Source organism: Sminthopsis crassicaudata, chromosome 5, assembly GCF_048593235.1.
Source record: "Sminthopsis crassicaudata isolate SCR6 chromosome 5, ASM4859323v1, whole genome shotgun sequence".
In the NCBI taxonomy this organism is placed as follows: Eukaryota; Metazoa; Chordata; class Mammalia; order Dasyuromorphia; family Dasyuridae; genus Sminthopsis; species Sminthopsis crassicaudata.
Window position 1 is genome coordinate 178260948 of NC_133621.1, and position 18215 is coordinate 178279162.

The 18215-nt window shown below is 34.0% G+C and overlaps 1 protein-coding gene across 5 annotated transcripts in view; it reads right to left on the reverse strand.

Moving 5' to 3' along the window:
* LOC141543515 (solute carrier organic anion transporter family member 1B1-like) overlaps window positions 1-13509 on the reverse strand; it is a 77207-nt gene extending 63698 nt beyond the window's left edge. For 3 of the 5 annotated variants that reach the window (XM_074268884.1, XM_074268882.1, XM_074268880.1), the window contains exon 1: window positions 13462-13509. The gene's annotated coding sequence lies outside the window, so the exon portion shown is untranslated. Of the gene's footprint in view, window positions 1-9051; window positions 9351-13461 lie in introns of those variants that run through there. The other 2 variants (XM_074268883.1, XM_074268881.1) reach the window with 2 other exon arrangements.
* Between the last annotated feature and the right edge of the window lie 4706 nt (window positions 13510-18215).

Genomic DNA, 18215 nt, shown 5'->3' on the forward strand with positions numbered 1-18215 from the left:
AGCACAATTATCACAATCATATCCCTTAGTTTTTTCAGCTCTCCTCAAATTAATGGGTATTCATCAGTTTCTACTAGACATAATTTTCTAATTCTCTTTCACCACAAAAAAAAGATGCCATAGATTATTTTGTAAATATGGATCCTTTTCCTTTTCTTTGATCTCTTTGGGATACAGGTCAGAAATGGTATTGCTAGATCAACAGTTCCAAATTTTTCTCCCAAATTGTTGCAGCTGTTCACAGCTCTACCAAAGTCCCTTCCAACATTTCTCATGTTTCTTTTCTGTCATTATAGCCAAGCTACATTGGTTTTGTGCAAAATCTTTTTTTAAATTTTGTGTAATCAAAATATACATTTTTTTCTTCCTTTGAATATCTGTCTTTTATTTGGCTATAAATTCTTCCCCTTATTCATACATATAAATAATTTCTTCCATGCTGTAGTAATTCACTTATGATGGCACTCTTTATGTCTAAATCATGTATCCATTTTTGACATTGTCTTGGTATATTTGGTCTATATCTAGTTTCTGTCAAATTATTTTCCAGTTGTCACAGCAGGTTTTATTAAATAGTTAATTCTTGATCCATTGGCTGGAATCATTGGGTTTGTCAAACACTTTAATTTATTTTTTATTTAATAGTTTTTATTTATCAGATATATGCATGGGTAATTTTACAACATTGACAAATGCCAAACCTTTTGTTCTAATTTTTCCTGTCCTCCCCCCCCCCCCCAGATAGCAGGTTGACCAATACATGTTAAATATGTTAAAGTATAAATTAAATACAATATATGTATACAAGTCCAAACAGTTGTTTTGCTGTACAAAAAGAATTGGACTTTGAAATAGTGTACAATTAGCCTGTGAAGGAAATAAAAATTGGAGGCGGACAAAAATAGAGGGATTGGGAATTCTATGTAGTAGTTCATAGTCATCTTCCAGAGTTCCTTCACTGGGTGTAGCTGGTTCAGTTCATTACTGCTCTATTGGAACTGATTTGGTTCATCTCATTGTTGAAAATGGCTACGTTCATCAGAATTGATCATTATATAGTATTGTTGTTGAAGTATACAATGATCTCCTGGTCCTGCTTATTTCACTCAGCATTAGTTCATGTAAGTCTCTCCAAACCTTTCTGAAATCATCCTGTTGGTCATTCTTACAGAACAATATTCCATAATATTCATATACCACAATTTATTCAGCCATTCTCCAATTGATGGGCATCCACTCAGTTTCCAGTTTCTGGCCACTACAAAGAGGGCTGCCACAAACATTCTTGCACATACATGTTCCTTTCCCTTCTTTAAATGCTCTTTGGGATATAAGCCCAGTAGTAACACTGCTGGGTCAAAGAGTATGCACAGTTTGACAACTTTTTGAACATAGTCAAACACTTTAATTTAAAACAAACTAATTTACTGTCCTCATCTGCTTCTTCAAATTGTATGTCTAATCTAATTCACCATTTTTTCTAGAACCAAATTGTTTAGATGATTACTTCTTTGTAGTATAGCTTGAGATTTGCTATTAGACTCCATCCTCCACATTATTTCATTAAATACCTAAGTATTCTTGACCATTTGTCCTTCCAAATGAATTTTCCAATATTTTACTCAATAACTATAAAATAATTTTCAGTTTATTAAATTGCTTTGATTTACATGTTCATTAAAATTAAATCTCAGTTTCCTTGGTTTGTTCCTGATTTTCATTTATTTCATAATACATAATGTAATTTCATAGGCAATTACATTTTAAGATTAAAGTCTACATTTTAAAAGACAGATTACATTTATTAGATAAATAGTATGCAATATATACAATATATAAGAAGGAATGGATGGTTTGTGATCTGTTTAAATGCATCCCAATGAGATCACAGACAAAAGCAATGAAGCATTTAAATGTGTAAAAATAATTTTCTGTATGTATATTCACTTGTGTCTACTTTAATTTTTGGTCCAGACCTGTGAAATCACATCTGCCTATGTTGTCTAGTAAAAAAAAATCTATTAATATAGAAAGTTGTCGGGGAGCTAAGAGGTTAAACAACTTCCAGTGCCACATAGTCAGTGGGGATTAGAAATAGGACATGAACCCAGTGTTTCTTACTCCAAAGAAAGTATAGCCAGTGTACATTGTGGATTCCTAAAGTTCCTGAAGTGCATATATACAGATTGATAAATAGTAGTAAGTTGAAAGAGAGGCAGGAAAAGAGTTGGGCATAGATATTGTAGAAAGAATGATATACAATATAAATTTAATGGGCTAACATTCATGCATATACTTTCCAATATGTATGTATGTATGTATGTAAGTTTTACATATGTATATTTACATCTATTGATCAATTCATTATTTAATAAACACATACAAATGCTGGGAGGCATGCCAGATATTGAGATACAAACACTGAATACAGTCTTCATTTGAGGATTTTACACCCTATCTGCAAAAAAGAAGCATTGTGCTTCTTTTAAATCTTCTCTGCATTTTTTGTTTGTGTAAAACCTTTTTAATTTAATGTAATCAAAGTTGTCAAAGTTGTCTATTTTATATTTCATAATGTTCTCTAGTTTTTTGGGGGTTTGGGGCCATAAATTCTACCCTGCTCCAAAGATATGATAGGTAAACTATTGCTTGCTCTACTAATTTGCTTATAATATCACCCTTTCTGATCAAATCCTGTGCCAATTTTGACCTTATTTTTGTATGGGGTGTGACACATAGTTCCACACTGGGTTTCTTACATGTAATTTTCCAGTTTTCCCAGAATTTTTTTTATGAATTAGTGAACTTTTATCTCAGAAGCTGGGGTTTTACTGTTTATCAAACATTAGATTACTATAGATTATTGTGTCATGTATATTTAACCTATTCCCATGATATACCATTCTATTTCTTATTATCATATGTTTTTGATGACTGCTACTTTATAATAGAGTTTTAGAACTGGCACTGCTCTGCCACCATCCTTTTTGTTTTTGTTTTTTTCCCCCACTAATTTCTTTTATATTCTTGACCTTTTGTTCTTCCAGATGAATTTTGTATTATTTCACCTAGCTCTATAAAATAATTTTTGGCAGTTTGATTGTTATGGCACACAATAAGTAGACAAATGATTATTCAGGACTACCCTTGAACAAATGATATTTTTCTAATTGTTTAGAACTTACTTTACATTGTGGAAAAAAGTGTTATTTTAATCATGTTTATACAATTCCTGGATTTGTTTTGACATGTAGACATCCAAATGTTTTATTGTTTCTATAGTTATTTTAAATAGAACTTCTCTTTTTATCTCTTGCTGCTGGGCTTTGTTAGTAACATATAGAAATACTAATGATTTCTATGGGTTTATTTTATATTCTGCAACTCTGCTGAACCTATTATTGTTTCAAGTAGGTTTCTAGGATTTTCTAAGTATACCATCATATCATATGCAAAGAATGACAATTTTAAGTACCCATTGCCCATTCTACCTCATTTAATTTCTTTTTCTTTTCTTATTGCTAAAGTCCACATTTCTCATACAATGTTGAATAGTGGTGATAATGGGCATTCTTGTTCCAACCTTGATTTTATTGGGAAGGCATCTAACTTCTCCCTGTTATAATTAATACTTGCTGATGGTTTCAAATATATGTTGCTTATCATTTTAAGGAAAATCACCTTTATTCCTATATTCTCTAGTGTTTTTAATAAGAATGGGGACCATATTTTGCCAAAAGCTTTTTCTGCATCTATTGAGATTATCACATGATTTTTGTTTGTTTTGTTGTGAATATGGTCGATTATGCCAATAGTTTTTCTCATATTGAACCAGCACTGCATTTCTATTATAAATCCTACTTAGCCATAGTGTATTATATTAAAATTTTTATTCAATATTTAATCTTTGTTAATATTTTATTTTGAATTTTTGTATCAATATTCATTTGGGAGGTTATTATGTAATTTTCTTTTTCTGTTTTGACTTCCTAGTTAAGGTATAAGTACCATATTTGAGTCATAGAAGGAATTTTATAGGACTTTTATTTTATCTATCTTTCCAAACAGTTTGTATAATATTGGAATTGTTCTTTAAATGTTTGGTAGATTTCACTCATAAATCCATCTCATTCTGGAGATTTTTCTTAAGGAATCCATTAATAGCTTGTTCAATTTCTTTTTTTTTAAAAGAGGACTATTTACATAATTTATTTCCTCTTCTGTTAATCTGGGAAATTTGTATTTTTGTAAATATTCATACATTTCGATTATATTGCCAGATTTGTTGGCATACATTTGGACAAAATAGATCAAAATTATTGATTAAATTTCTTTTTTATTGGTGGTAAGTTCACTTTAAAATTTTTGATGCTCATAAGTTATCTTTTTTCTTTCCTTTTTCTAATCAAAGTAAACAAAGGCTTGTCTATTTTGTTATCTATTCTTTCATACAACCAATTAGTTCATTTTCTTACTTTCAATTTTATTAATCTCTCCTTAGAATTTTAGAATTTCTCATTTTTATTTATTTATTTTGTTAAAAATTGGTCTTTTACAATTTTTTTTAGTTTCAGGCCCAATTCATTGTTCTCCTCTTTCTCTACTTTATTCATATAACTATTTAGAGATATGCAATTTCCCCAAGAACTGCTTTGACTACATCCCATAGGTTTTGATATGTGGTTTCATTATTGTCATTACCTTAGATGAACTTATTGTTTCTTTGATTTTTTGTTTGATCCACTCGTTCTTTTTTTTTTTTTTAGAATTTTTTTTCCACAGTATATATGCATGAGTAATTTTTTTTATAACATTATCCCTTGTATTCATTTTTCCAAATTATCCCCTCCCTCCCTCCACTCCCTCCCCTAGATGACAGGCAATCCCATACATTTTACATATGTTACAATATAACCTAGATACAATATATGTGTGTAAATACCATTTTCTTGTTGCACATTAAGTATTAGATTCCGAAGGTATAAGTAACCTGGGTAGATAGACAGTAGTGCTAACAACTTACATTCACTTCCCAGTGTTCCTTCTCTGGGTGTAGTTATTTCTGTCCATCATTGATCAACTGGAAGTGAGTTGTGATCCACTCGTTCTTTAGAATTAGGTTATTGAAATTCCTTTTTTTTTTTTTTTTTTTTTTTAAAGTATAGCTCCCTGACTATTGAATGCAATTTTTATTGCATCATGATCTAAAAAGAATATCTCCATTTCTGCATCTGATTATGAGGTTTTTTTTATGCCTTAATCATGGTCAATTTTTGTGTAGGTGCCATGTACTGCTGTGCTTATTCCATTCTTTCTGGGCTTATTCCATCTTTTCCTTCGTATCTTTTTCCCTTTTTATATTTGATTAATTCTATTTTTCAAGGTGTTATTTCCTTCTATGGATTTCTTTTGCATTTGAATAATTGTGTTTTTTAAGGAATTAATTTCTTCAGTGTTTTTTTTTTTTAATTTGGTCAATTGTATTTTTAAAGGAATTGTTTACTTCAATTCATTTTTATCCTTCCCTTTCAAAGATATTGCCACTATCTTGAATACTTCTCATTTCTTTTCCCAGTTATCTTCTAACTCTATTATTTACCTTTTAAAATATTTTATGAGCACTTCCAAGAATCTTCTTTGGGCTTGAGACCAATTTATATCACTCTTTGAGATTTCCCCTTGGGCATTTTGTTCTAGTCTGAATTGGTATATATAAGTACTTACCACATATACATATACATAATACACACACACATGCACACACACACATTCTAAATGCCACAATAATAAGGAAATTTGAATGAATTACAAGTATAATTCAACCACGTAGGATGGTAAACAGGTAAACCTCACTGTACTGCTGAGGATAACTAATCATCACAGAACATTGCTATTACTTTGTACACAGTATATTTTTCTTTGCTTCAGTTCATAGAGAATTTCCCAGCCTCTCGTTCCTCTCTTCCCCTCCAATATAAAATCTTTTTCTTGCTTCATTTTAAGGCAATTAATTTATATCTTTCACTTCTGCCTTTCTCCCTTTACATTCCTCTCTCACCCCTTAATTTGAATTTTTTTAAGATATTGTTCCTTCATATTCAATTTATATTTGTGCATTATATATATATATGTGTGTGTATATATATATTCCTTCTAACTGCCACAATAATGAGAAAGTTCCTAAGACAAGTATCACCTTCCCATGTAGGAATGTAAACAAATAAATCTTATTAATTCCCTTATGATGTCACTTTACTGATTGTCTTCTTATGCTTCTCCATAGTTCTATATTTGAAAACCCAATTTTCTATTTAGTGCTATTTTTTTTCATCATGAATCCTTGAAAATCTTCTAATTCATTGAATAGTCACCTTTTCCAGTGAAGGATTACAGTCAGTTTTTCTGGGTAGGTGATTCTTGGTTTAAATCCTAGCTATATTGTTCTTGGGAGTCTCATATCCCAAGTCCTTAAGTGTTTTAATGTAGAAGATGCTAAATCTTGTGTTATCCTAATTGTGGCTCCAATATTTTGAATTCTTTCTTTCTGGATGCTTACACTATGAGAATTTGGCTATAATATTCCTAGGAGTTTTCATGTTGGGATCTCTTTCAGGAAGTGATTAGTGTATTCTTTCAATTTCTATTTTATCTTCTGCTCCTAGAATATTGGGACAGCTTGCCATGATAATTTCTTGAAAGATGATGTCCAGGCTCTTTTTTGATCATGACTTTCAATGGATCAATAATTTTAAAATTATCTCTCTTGGATCTATTTGCCAGGTCAATTGCTTTTCCAATGAAATATTTCACTTTTTTCCTCCTATTCTTTTTGGTTTGGCTTTATTTTGTCTTGCTTTCTCATAAAGTCATTCATTACCTTCCATTTAATCAATTCTATTTTTTAAGGAATTATTTTCCTCAGTGAGCTTTTGTACCTTCTTTGCCAATTGGCCAATTTTGCTTTTTATCCTCATTAACTTTTTTTTTTCTATTTCCTTTGGCACCACTCTCCATTCATTCCCTAATTTTTCCTATATCTCTCTTACTTGATTTTCAAAATCCCTTTTGAGCTGTTCCATGACCATAGACCTCTTCAACTTTATTATCTTCTGAGTATGTGTTTTGACTTCCTTGTCACCATAACAACTTTCAATTATCACAATTTTTTTTTTTGTTATCTGCTTATTTTCCTAGCCTATTGCTTCTCTTTTAAATCTTTGTTAAAGCAGGGTTCTGTTTTCAGGGTAGAAAGTTCACTGTCCCAAGCTTCAGGGGTTTTGTGCCTCTGTTTTCAGAGTTCTTTCTAATAACCTGATTACAAGTACTCTTTTCTGTCCTGGAACTTTTTGGCGTGTCCTTACTCCATTGTAGCAATATGATCTAGTGTGCTAAAGCAACCAAATCCTGTTTTGTTATCAGGGATCACTGGGATTGGTGCTGGAGATGTGCACAGGGACCACACACTGGACTCCCAGATGCTCTCTGCTGACTACACTGGTGTTTCTGGCATGAGTGGTTGAGAACCCTCCAGCACTGCTGGTGATCCAGAGGTCCCACCTCACTGATATTGGAGTCTGGGCTATGGCTGGGCTAGGGCTGGAACTGAGCTGACATGGCCTGTGTGGGGAGTATGCTGGGTTCCCAATCTGGTTCCATAGACTTCTTCTGCTGACCTTCCAGATACTCTTTGGTATCTCCGTAATTAGGAGTTTAGAAGCCACCAGTACTGTCACATTCAGAGGTCAAATTGGTGCCAGACTAAGGTAGGGTCAGGGTTAGGGATATGCTGGTACTGGCACCAGGAGCGCATGCTGGACTCCCCACCTGGTGTCAGGGATCTTCTAAGTTACCTTTGGCTGAAAAATATTCTACTCCATCTTTTTGGGTGTTCTGACACACACATACATACATTTATACATATATATGTATGTAAGTATATGTGTGTGTGTATGCACACATATATATGTATTTAGGTTATTTTTGTTTTTTTGTTTTTATCTTTTTGGGATACAGACCCTAGTTTTTGTTTTTTTTTCCTCTGTCATCATAGTAATTTTCAAAGTTCATGTTCTTTTTGTGTTTTGTTTTAGTTTTGCTCAATGTAGTTGTAGTGAAAGTAGAGTTAGTGGGAGAAGATTTGTCAATTGGAAAGTCATAGTACTTGATGGATCATCATTTTGTTTTGTTTTGTTTTGTTTTTGGTTCTCAAGAAAAGAGGGAGAATGAGCTGAGGAGACTGGTCAATAACTTTAATAGAGATTATGACAAAGTGATATATTAGAATATAATCAAAGTGGCAGTATTAATAATATATATATACCTATATATATTAAATATATATTATATAATATACATATTATATTATATATACACACACACACACACACATATATATATATATATGTATATAATCACCTTTCCTCCTAGACTAGTGTATCAGGGAGTTTGAGAAAAGATGCACTCAATACTAAAGAAGAAGAATAGGGAAGACATGAATTCTGGAAGTAGGAATATCATCCAGGTCCCTTTTAGTGCCAAAAGATGAGGTAAATATGAAAAGAAAATTCTAAGATAAAGCAAAGTTCATTTAAAATATAGATATGCATGTATAATTGGCATCTTCCTAAGTTAGAAGAGCTTTGAAAATAGATTTGAAAGCAAAAATATCTCTAGTTTGAAGATCAGTTCAGAAAGAGCAATTAATTAACAAGAATTTATTAAGTTCTTATTGTATTTAGATATTATGTTAAGCATTATTCTTAGGTACTATGTTAAGCACTAGGGAGTCAGTGAAAAAACAAAACCACTCCATGTTCCAAAAAACTTATAAACTCTTACATATCTAAATTATAACCTCCCTATTCCAATTCATTCTCTATTCAACCACTAATGGAATTTTCCTAAAATGCTGATCTTCATATGTCACACACACCTCTTAATTAACTCCAGTGGCTTCATCTTTCCTCTAACAGCAAATATACAATGTTCTATTTACCCTTTAAAGTTTTTTTATATCTTTACAGTATTTTTATACCTTACTCCCCAGCTTACCCTCTTCAGTCCAGTGACATGTCTCCTTACTTTTTCTTAAACAGCACACCCAATCTTTTGTCTTCAGGCATTTTCTCTGGCTATATTGCAAAGAGTGCATTGTTTCATAGGTTACTAGAGTAACATATAAAATGATTGTAAAAGTGCAAAGGGTCCAGGTGGGAGAGAGTTTTAAACTCCAAAGAAGGAAAAAAAAAAAGATTTTAAATCTATTCCTGAAAGGGATAGGAAGCCTCTGGAATTCATTGAGCAGAGTGGACATGATATAATCAGACCTACATTTTAGAAAAATTGCTTTAGCAGCTGAGTAGATTTCAGAGAAATTTGAAAGGAAGACCAAATAGAAGTCTGTTGCAATAGTAAGTCTGTTGCAATAGTTTTGGTGAAAGGTGATAAAGGTTGGGCTGTAGCTATTGGGGAGAAGGAGATACCAAATACATGGTGAGTGCAATAGCAGAAAGGAATAGCAGAAAACCTTACTGGCTATGGACACTCTTAGGTGAATGAGTCTCTGGTTTTATTTTCAGGGAAGAGAGGACAGATATAGTTTACAGATACCACAGGGAACCCAGGAAGTAAGATCACATGTTGAACAGCATGACAGGGGGTTCTTTCTCTGGCTTAGGAGTGGAGCTCCAAGATAGAGCTCCAAGACAGACCTCAAAAAATGACAGAAGAAAAGCCTGAGGCTTTGGGCATGATTTCTCATATCTTGAGACTAGAACATTATTACAATAATAATTACTAAAAATAAAGCAAAAATAAAAAATAAAAATAAGCAAGCAAAGTAAAAAATAACTAACCATATATAGCTATTATAGGGATAGAGAATATCAGATTTCATATTCAAAAGAAGACAATGGAGGTTTTTTTTTTTTAAAGTCCAAAAGAGAAAGTATTCCAAGTAGAAAAAAAACATTCAAATATCATGGAGTCACAATTAGGGTCACATAAGATTTAGCAATTACTATTAAAAAAAAAAAGAATCCTGAGAGTATGATATTCTAGAAGGCAAAAGAAATAGGATTACAATCAAGAATAGTTTATCAAGCAAAACTCAATATAGTTACTCAGGAAAACAAAAGGACAAGTAATGAAATAGACTACTTTCAATCATTTCTGAAGAAAAGACCTGAGGTAGAAATAGAAAATTTGTTTTTCAACTACAATACAGAGAAGCAAAAAAATTGGTAAACAGGAAAAGTAAAACATAATGGACTTATGGTTAAAATATTTACATTCCAAAATCGTAAAATGATAAAGATTAGAAAAGTGTAGGAGGAAAAGAAGTGGGGACATTGATTGAAGATGGTTTTTTCCAGGTTTTTGACTCAAAAGAAGATGAAAGATAAAATATCATCACAAGTAGGAATGGGAGGATTGTGGGAATATTTTAAGGATATTAAACCAGAAAACAAGACATTAGTAGAAGTGAATTATTTAATTTTTTTGATTATGCAAATAGTAAAAAAAAAGTCAAAGGGAAAGCAATTTACAATTAATTAAATATGGCTGTTTAATGAATTATGTCAAAATTCCCCAACATGATGTTTCAAAATAATTAAGTTATATTTTATTCAGAACCTTAACAAAGGGGGGGGCATATAAATTATTTAATTTCTTGTGTTAACAGCTGAGATGTTTAGTCTAGTAAAATTCATATTTGGTCTTTGAGCATATTGAAACAGCACCTATTTTAACTGATATTTTGTATATTTGAGAAATACATATTTTTATAGATATTTAAATTGGGTAAGATAGCAAATTAAAACAAATAAGACAAAGAAAACCACATGGAAATATTTCTTATAGATTCAGAGCTCACAAAGTTGACACCTAAGGCAAAGTAAAGGTAGGGACTTTCTTGAGTGCTCTCACAAATCCCTTCATATAATTTCAAATAATGAATCTAAACAAATTCTAGAAGGCCAGAATCCACACACACACACACACACACACACACACACACACAAATGGAATAAAACAATTTTGCATCTCCCAACAACTTAGAAAGGTTGGTAGGAATTTTTTTTTTTTTTTTTCTGCATCAGGGTGAGAGTGGAGTTCAGCCCTGCTCAGAAAATCAGGGGCAGGCCTTGAAATAATTGAATTAGTGGCAGAAGTGGTAATTTCCAGAACTCTAGTCTACATATGCCAAAAACAATTTGAAAGGTCAGCAGTAAATATGCATCACACAAAGGTGAGAGTGGACTATAGTCCAAAACAGATTATGCCATCATAACCCCAGTACCAGCAAACCAGGAGTAGGACTTGGAAGCCATTGAATCAATCAGCAGCAGAAGTAGCTGCTTCTGGAGCTCCCAAATCACAGATATTAAGTAGTTGGATCACTGTTCAAAGATCCCTTTTCCAGCACTCAGTTAGGACTCTGTTGCTTTGACCAAGTCTAAGTCCTAGGTGGAAGTTTCAGGGTGAGTATTAGTACACATTATCACCTTATAACCAAAGTGGAGTGGGGACCCTTCTCACAGCCTCAGGGAAATAAAGAGTGTTTGTGCTCATTCACAGACCAGAGCAAAATCCAGGAGTATAGAAAACCCCTCTCCTTAGATCATGCACCTTGGAAGAATTGAAAACTTACAGGTCCCCAGAAAAATCTCTGAAAATACATGCACAAAACCCTGGAAACCTGGGACCATGCATCTTTTGCTCTAGAAGCAGAGCAGTACTTTAACAAAGTGGAGTAAAAGAAAAGTAAAAGGTTGGGAAAATGAGAAAAAAAATGAGAAAAAAATATATATATATAAGTTTTATTGCTCAAATATATAGACAACTGAGTCACAATTATAAAAAAGACATCTCCCAATTGATAAATGATCAAAAGTTATGAAGTTTTCTGCTGAAGTTATCAAAATTAGTTATATCTACATGAAAATATGCTCTAACTCACTATTCATTAGATAAATGCAAATTAAAACAATACTCAAGCATTACTACTTACCTATTAAAATGGTTATAAAGAAATTATTAGCAGGATGCTTCATATAACCTGAAAAGAACGTACTTCCAGGAACTGATGCAAAATGAAATGTATTCTGTAAACAGCAGTATTATAAGGTGCTCAGATGTGTATGACTCAGCTATTCTCAGGAATACAATGATCTCAGATAACTCTGATAGACTTATCCTAAAAAGTACTCTTCACCCCAGAGAAAGATTTGATAGCATTTGATAGCATCTGAATACAGATTTTAAAGAAGACATTTATTTTTATTTTTTCAAATTTTCATTATTTTTCTTGAGGTTTCAAGTGGTTTTTTTTTTTGTCTTATGTTTTCTTTAACAATAGGAAACATGGAAATGGAAAAATGTTTTCATAACTATACATGTATATATTGTGAAGAATTACTTGCTTCTAAATGATGGGATTTGGAATGGAGGAAGGGAGAAAATTTGGAACTTCAAGTTTTAAAAATGATTGTTAAAATTGTTTCTAATGTAACTGGGGGAAAATACTAAATTTAATTTTAAAAAATTGAAGTGTGCAATTTAAATTGTAGAGCTAGGTAAGTACTTAGATGACATATCAAACATATTGATTCAAGGTGACAGGTTAAATGATTTTTCAAGTATGTATAGCTTTTTAGCAGCATAGCTTACACTATTACCTAGCAATTTCAATTCTTTTCCTTCAGTCTAAATACCTCTTCAGAAACATGCCATCTGTACATTTATACTCCCATATAAAAACTTTCTAAAACCCAAAGAGTAACTAGATGAAATTTGATTACAATGTTGAGAATCTTGCAAAGAAAATGCCCCAAATCTCTGGAAGATGAAGTGGATGGAAAAGAGATATCCTTACCTTTTGTCTGTTGTTTACTTTGAAATTTTAATTATTTTTAAATAATGCTCATATTAACTGCTGTTAAAATGAAAAAAAAAATTGCTTTCTCCCAGAAAAATGAGTACATGTTTTTCCTGCCATCTTTTTATCCTCACAATTACCTTAATACCAATTATTATCAATGCTTTTACTCCCTGAAATCTATTCAGATATGACATGGGATATTATCTCTGCCATAGGTGTACTTTTTATGAATAATTCAGCTGAATAAAATGTATGCATGTAGGAGATTACGGTTGGATGTATTAGGAATCATTTGCAAGGAGGGTGAGAATTAGTACTCAAAATAACTCTAAATTTTCTAATAAAGAACATACATAATACTTCTCACTTCAAAATTGATTCATATACAATTCTCAATTTTAAGGAAAAAAAAAAACAGAGTATAGAGGCATATCTAAAAAGCCTTAAGTATATGGGTAAATCCTTATAAAAGGAATATCAGGTACGTAAAATTAAACTTTTTCCATGATCATTTAAAGGGCTTGCCCAAAATTGTTGGATATAAATATATTTAGATTAACAAATACATAAGTTCTTACCTAGATTTAGAATTAAAATTTAGCAGCTCCACATCCATGCCTTTATCTATTTAGAGAATGTATTGTATTTAAAGAGTCAGCTTCCTTTCTGTCTTTTTTTCCCAGTATTCCAGTGATCATTAACTATTTGTCTGGTCATAGACCTAAATAAATATAAAGTGTCTCATTAATAAAATACTTTTGAAAATAAACATTTCTTTGTTTTCCAAATTTTTTGACTTATAATTTTTGTTAATAAAATTAAATTTAAAAATGTTAATAATAAAATTTTAAAGAATATTAAAATACAATGAAGTTTGGCACTTAAGATTTGCAATGACTGAAAGGCAATAAGCATTAAATAAAAGCTTGCTGAGTTGACTTTAGTGCTAAGAATTATTTGTAGAATACCACTAGTCAATTTTGGTGAGTTATATTATTTACCTTGTAATGCTATTCCAAGATATTATCTCTCTCAAATTCTGCTAATCATTTTGAGTTGTTCAATATAGAAAAGAATTTAATTTGGAAAAAATAGTCCCTCTACAAGTTCTTTTAGCTCTTAGAAAATATAATTGACTGTTTTTTCCTCTTAATATTCCCATTCAGATGTTGTGAAATTTTTTGTGTCAAAGATCACTTTGGAAATTTGGTGATACCCTATAAACCTCTTCTTAGAAAACTGCTTTAAATGCATAAAGCAAAACACATGAAATTGATGCAGGTTGTGGTCCCTTTAAGACTAGTCCTTTCAGATTGATTTATTCCTTTCTGATTCCCAGTCCTTCATAGCTGAAGAAACTAGGACTTTTGATTCACAAATGCTGGTCAAAAGCACCCCTTTGAATTCCAATAGGAGATATCCTGGGCTCTCACAACCCCATCAGATCTGAGCCAATGTGGGCTGTCCCAGCCCCCATTCTAATGATCTGCTCAGGTTTCCCAACCCCCACCAAGCAAATTCTAGCCCTCCCTGAAACCTAGGGAGGAACCAACTTGGGACTCTACCCATAGGCCCCTTAGCTAAATCTCCTTATAAAAGAACCAAGCTGGAGTCCTCTTTGCAGAGGGTTGAAACATGCCAACTCTCTGCCCACTGGAAGACTCTGGTGCTCTCTTCTCTTTACTTAACACCTTTTACTAACTAGATTTTAACTTTACTTCCAAACCCTAAAATAAACCTCTTTTATTAATCTAGACTTTCATGTCTATAAATTACTTTACAGGGGGACTCTTGTGCCACCACTAGACTTCTTTTAACTCTGTATCCTTGCACCGAATCCAAAGGGGTTGCAGGGGAGCTCCATTTGGCTCCCTATACCCCGAACATGCCACTAGACCTCAATTAACCCTAATTTCATTTAGTTACCCCATATCTAGATCTCATCAAAATGATAAAGTAAATGAAAAATACTAAAAACACTATCATCAAAATATTTTTAGAAAACAAACTCAATCTAATGCCTTCTGCAATTCTAAATGCCTTTAGGATACTGGTAAATACTTAGGTTGCTGATGAGAAATGTAATGAAGTTTACCCATGAGATAAGATCTCCAAGTAATCATAATGATATAAATTGTGTCCCTTTTGATCTTTGGGGGAAGGGTAGTCCTGAGTCTCAAACCTTCCCCAACTTTGGGAGGGGCCCCATCTTCCCAGATAGTAATCTCATTCAATTCAATTGGACATCTTGCTCTGTTCCATAATCACTACCCTCTATTGAGCTGAAAATTAGTCCCTCAAATTCATCTGGAGATTTGTCCCCAACTCCAAGCCAAAAAACACTCACCATAATCAAAGGCTGCATGCCCAAACCTTTGCAAAAAGTCCTAACAGTATTTTGTCTCTTGAGAAAGTTGTTTTCTCAGTGTATCAAATTGTGTTTTTGCCACAAACCTCACTTCATTCATTCAGGTTTGTGAATTCTTTCACAAAGCCTGTGACACTGGTCAGGGAACCCCAGTGCTGTTAGGGGATCTCTCAACCCTCATTTCTCATACCTCAACATTTGGTGGCTGATGGCCCACCCAACAATTCTGAATGCTCCCACTTGACCATGGAGCTCCCTAGTTGAAAGGTTAAGAAGGAGCCATAGAATATATCAAGAAAAGTAGGAGAAAAAATGATAGGAGCAAAATTGTCATCCTTGGTGTGGGAAAAAGGAAGGAAGGAGATTATGGTAAGAGAAAGGACACAGACAATTTCACCCTTCTTTCTCCAGAGTGTTTTCAGGGGTCCTGCGGAAGAGTAGCTTCAGGTCCTCTATGAATTCACAGGAATATTCTGAAATATCTGAGAAGTAAAAGCTGGATTATTGTCACTCTGCAAGGAGCTAGCAGGTTTAGGCAAGGTATGATCTCTTTTAGCAAGCACCTTGATACCTCCTGAGCCTCCTCAGTCCTGCAAGGAAAACTTTTATCCAATTAGTAAAGATGTCAGCAAAGACCAAAAGGAACTTGAAATCTCTGCAAGGGAGCATATGTGTAAAATGTATTTGTCAGTCTCCCCTGGGTATGTGCCCCTTCTCTGAACAGTTTTCAGGAGAGGGGAAGATTTAACAGCTCCTTCAGGATTTGCTTGGGCATAAATTGGACAGGCCTGGAAGACCTCTCTGATTGTTTCTCCCAGGTTGTGACCAGTAAAAATGTGTTTCACAAGGGATTAAAGAGCATTTCTTCCCAAGCGTGTAGCCTGATAAAGACCAAAAATAAGTTTCCACTGACTTGTCTCGGGGACTAAAATTGGTTTAAGGGTATTTGAAACATCCAAAAGGAAAAAGGATGAAAGGGTTATTCTTTCTTTTGCAAGGTTGGGGGATTAAAGTTGCCAAAGTCAGGGATGAATTGACAGTAGTTCCCAGCAGCTGAATCTACAAATCTATAAACATACAAACAAAATATGACTGAAACTTCTCTGGGTTTGTGGACAGCTTGTAGTAGCTTATAGTAACTGTTTAATAGGAGAATTCTTTGCTGTCAGAAGTCCCTTTTCTTTCCATATAGCTTCATGAGTATGCAAACTATGAAAAGCATATTTGGAATCAGCATAGATGTGTACTCTTATTCCCTTCCCCAGTTCCAAAGATCTGGTTAGGGCAGCGAGTTCAATTTTTGGGCAAAAGTTCTAGGGGCAATGGATTAGTTTCCAGGGTAAATATTGATGGAAGCCTCCCACTAGAAAGCCACTGATGCCCTTTGGCTTCTAAAATGCTCTGGTGCCCTAGGGCAAGTTTTGAGACTTCTTCAATTAAAAAGGTCATAGCAGCCACTGTTCTAAAGCAAGAAAGCCATTCTAGGGAAACTGAGTTCCTTTGAGAAGCAGGCAACCTGTCTGGCATAAGGTGCAAGGGCCTGAGTTAAGGTCCCTAGGGCCTGGCTCCACCTTTCATCTACAGGCAGAGTGAAAGTTCTAAATTAGATAGAGCCAGGGCAGGGCCAGAAGTCACTTTGGCTTTAGGTAAAATTAAGTGTTTTTATGGCTGCATCGAGGAAAGCTTCTTGAGTAGGGCTGCAGATCAAGGTCAGACTGCAGTTAAACAACTTCAAATCTCTTAACCCTTTAGTCAGTGCTAAAAATTTATGTTTAAGAAATTTCTCAATCCTGACTGAGGCTGGAGTAGTTTGCCCAGGTCCCAGACAGAGGAATCTAATTTCTCCCAGATTTCAGAGGGAATATGGGAGGGCTTTGAAAACAGCACAAAAAAACCACCTGGAGGTATGAGAAGAGAAAATTGGTTCCCCAATTTCATCATTAAATCACGCCCCAATAAGGGAACGGGATAGGAGGGAATAATAAGAAATGAGTGTTTAAATAACAGGCCATCAAACTGGCAAGGCATAGGGAAAGTCTCAAAACAGTTCTTAAGTTTCCCTTAAATCACCATTCCATGGGGGGAGGGGCATGTGAGACCAGTGTAGCATAGCAATACAGAAAGGAAAGTTCCTGTATCAAAAAGAAATTCAGCGGTCTTACTGGCCACATCTGGATGTTGGACTGTTGTGGTGGAGCAAGGTGGAGCTTGACTAAGACCCAAGTTCCTGATGGAGAGCAGGGCATTGGGGGGGAGGCAGCTTGTCCCCTGTAGGCAGTCTCTCCTCCAGTGCCCCACCTGGGGGAACTCAGGGCAAGGACTGGGGAGTTTCCTCGAGTGTGTTTTGGGTCCAATGGTCCTGTCTATGACACCTGAAGCATGAACCCCTATGTTTTCCTGAAATTTGGGACTGTTTTCTTTTTCTTGCTTTAATTTTGTTGTCTTTTTCCTCTGCTGCAGTTTGGTCCCTATCATTAAAGACTCCAAAAGCTGTTACTAAGAGCTGATTTGGAGAAGTTTGAGGGCCCAAAGCTGACTTCTGCAACTCCCTCCATATATCTGGGACAGATTGTTGAATATTAACATCTTCCTAGGAAAGGTCAAATTGAAAGGCATTGGCCATAGACCCTTCAATAAATTTAATGGGATTCTCAGAGTAATTGCCAAGTTTTTCCTTAGTCTGATAGATTTGACATTTTTGAAAGAGGCACCTCTACCCTGAATGTCCCTTCCTGAAAGTCTGCTGCTTCTCTCACGGGGCAGAGGTTAGAAAGGGTGGCTAAATCAGGGTCCAGAGGAGGAGAAAAAGGGGTCCCCTCTCCTTGTAGTAGAGATATTAAGGAGTGGGGGATGGGAAGTCTTAGGATCTGGTTCAGGAGAAAAGGAGGACAGAGTTAAAGAAATATTGTCACCTAATTTCTAGGAAACAGTGAATCAGTCCTTTAGGCTTTAGATAATCAAGCA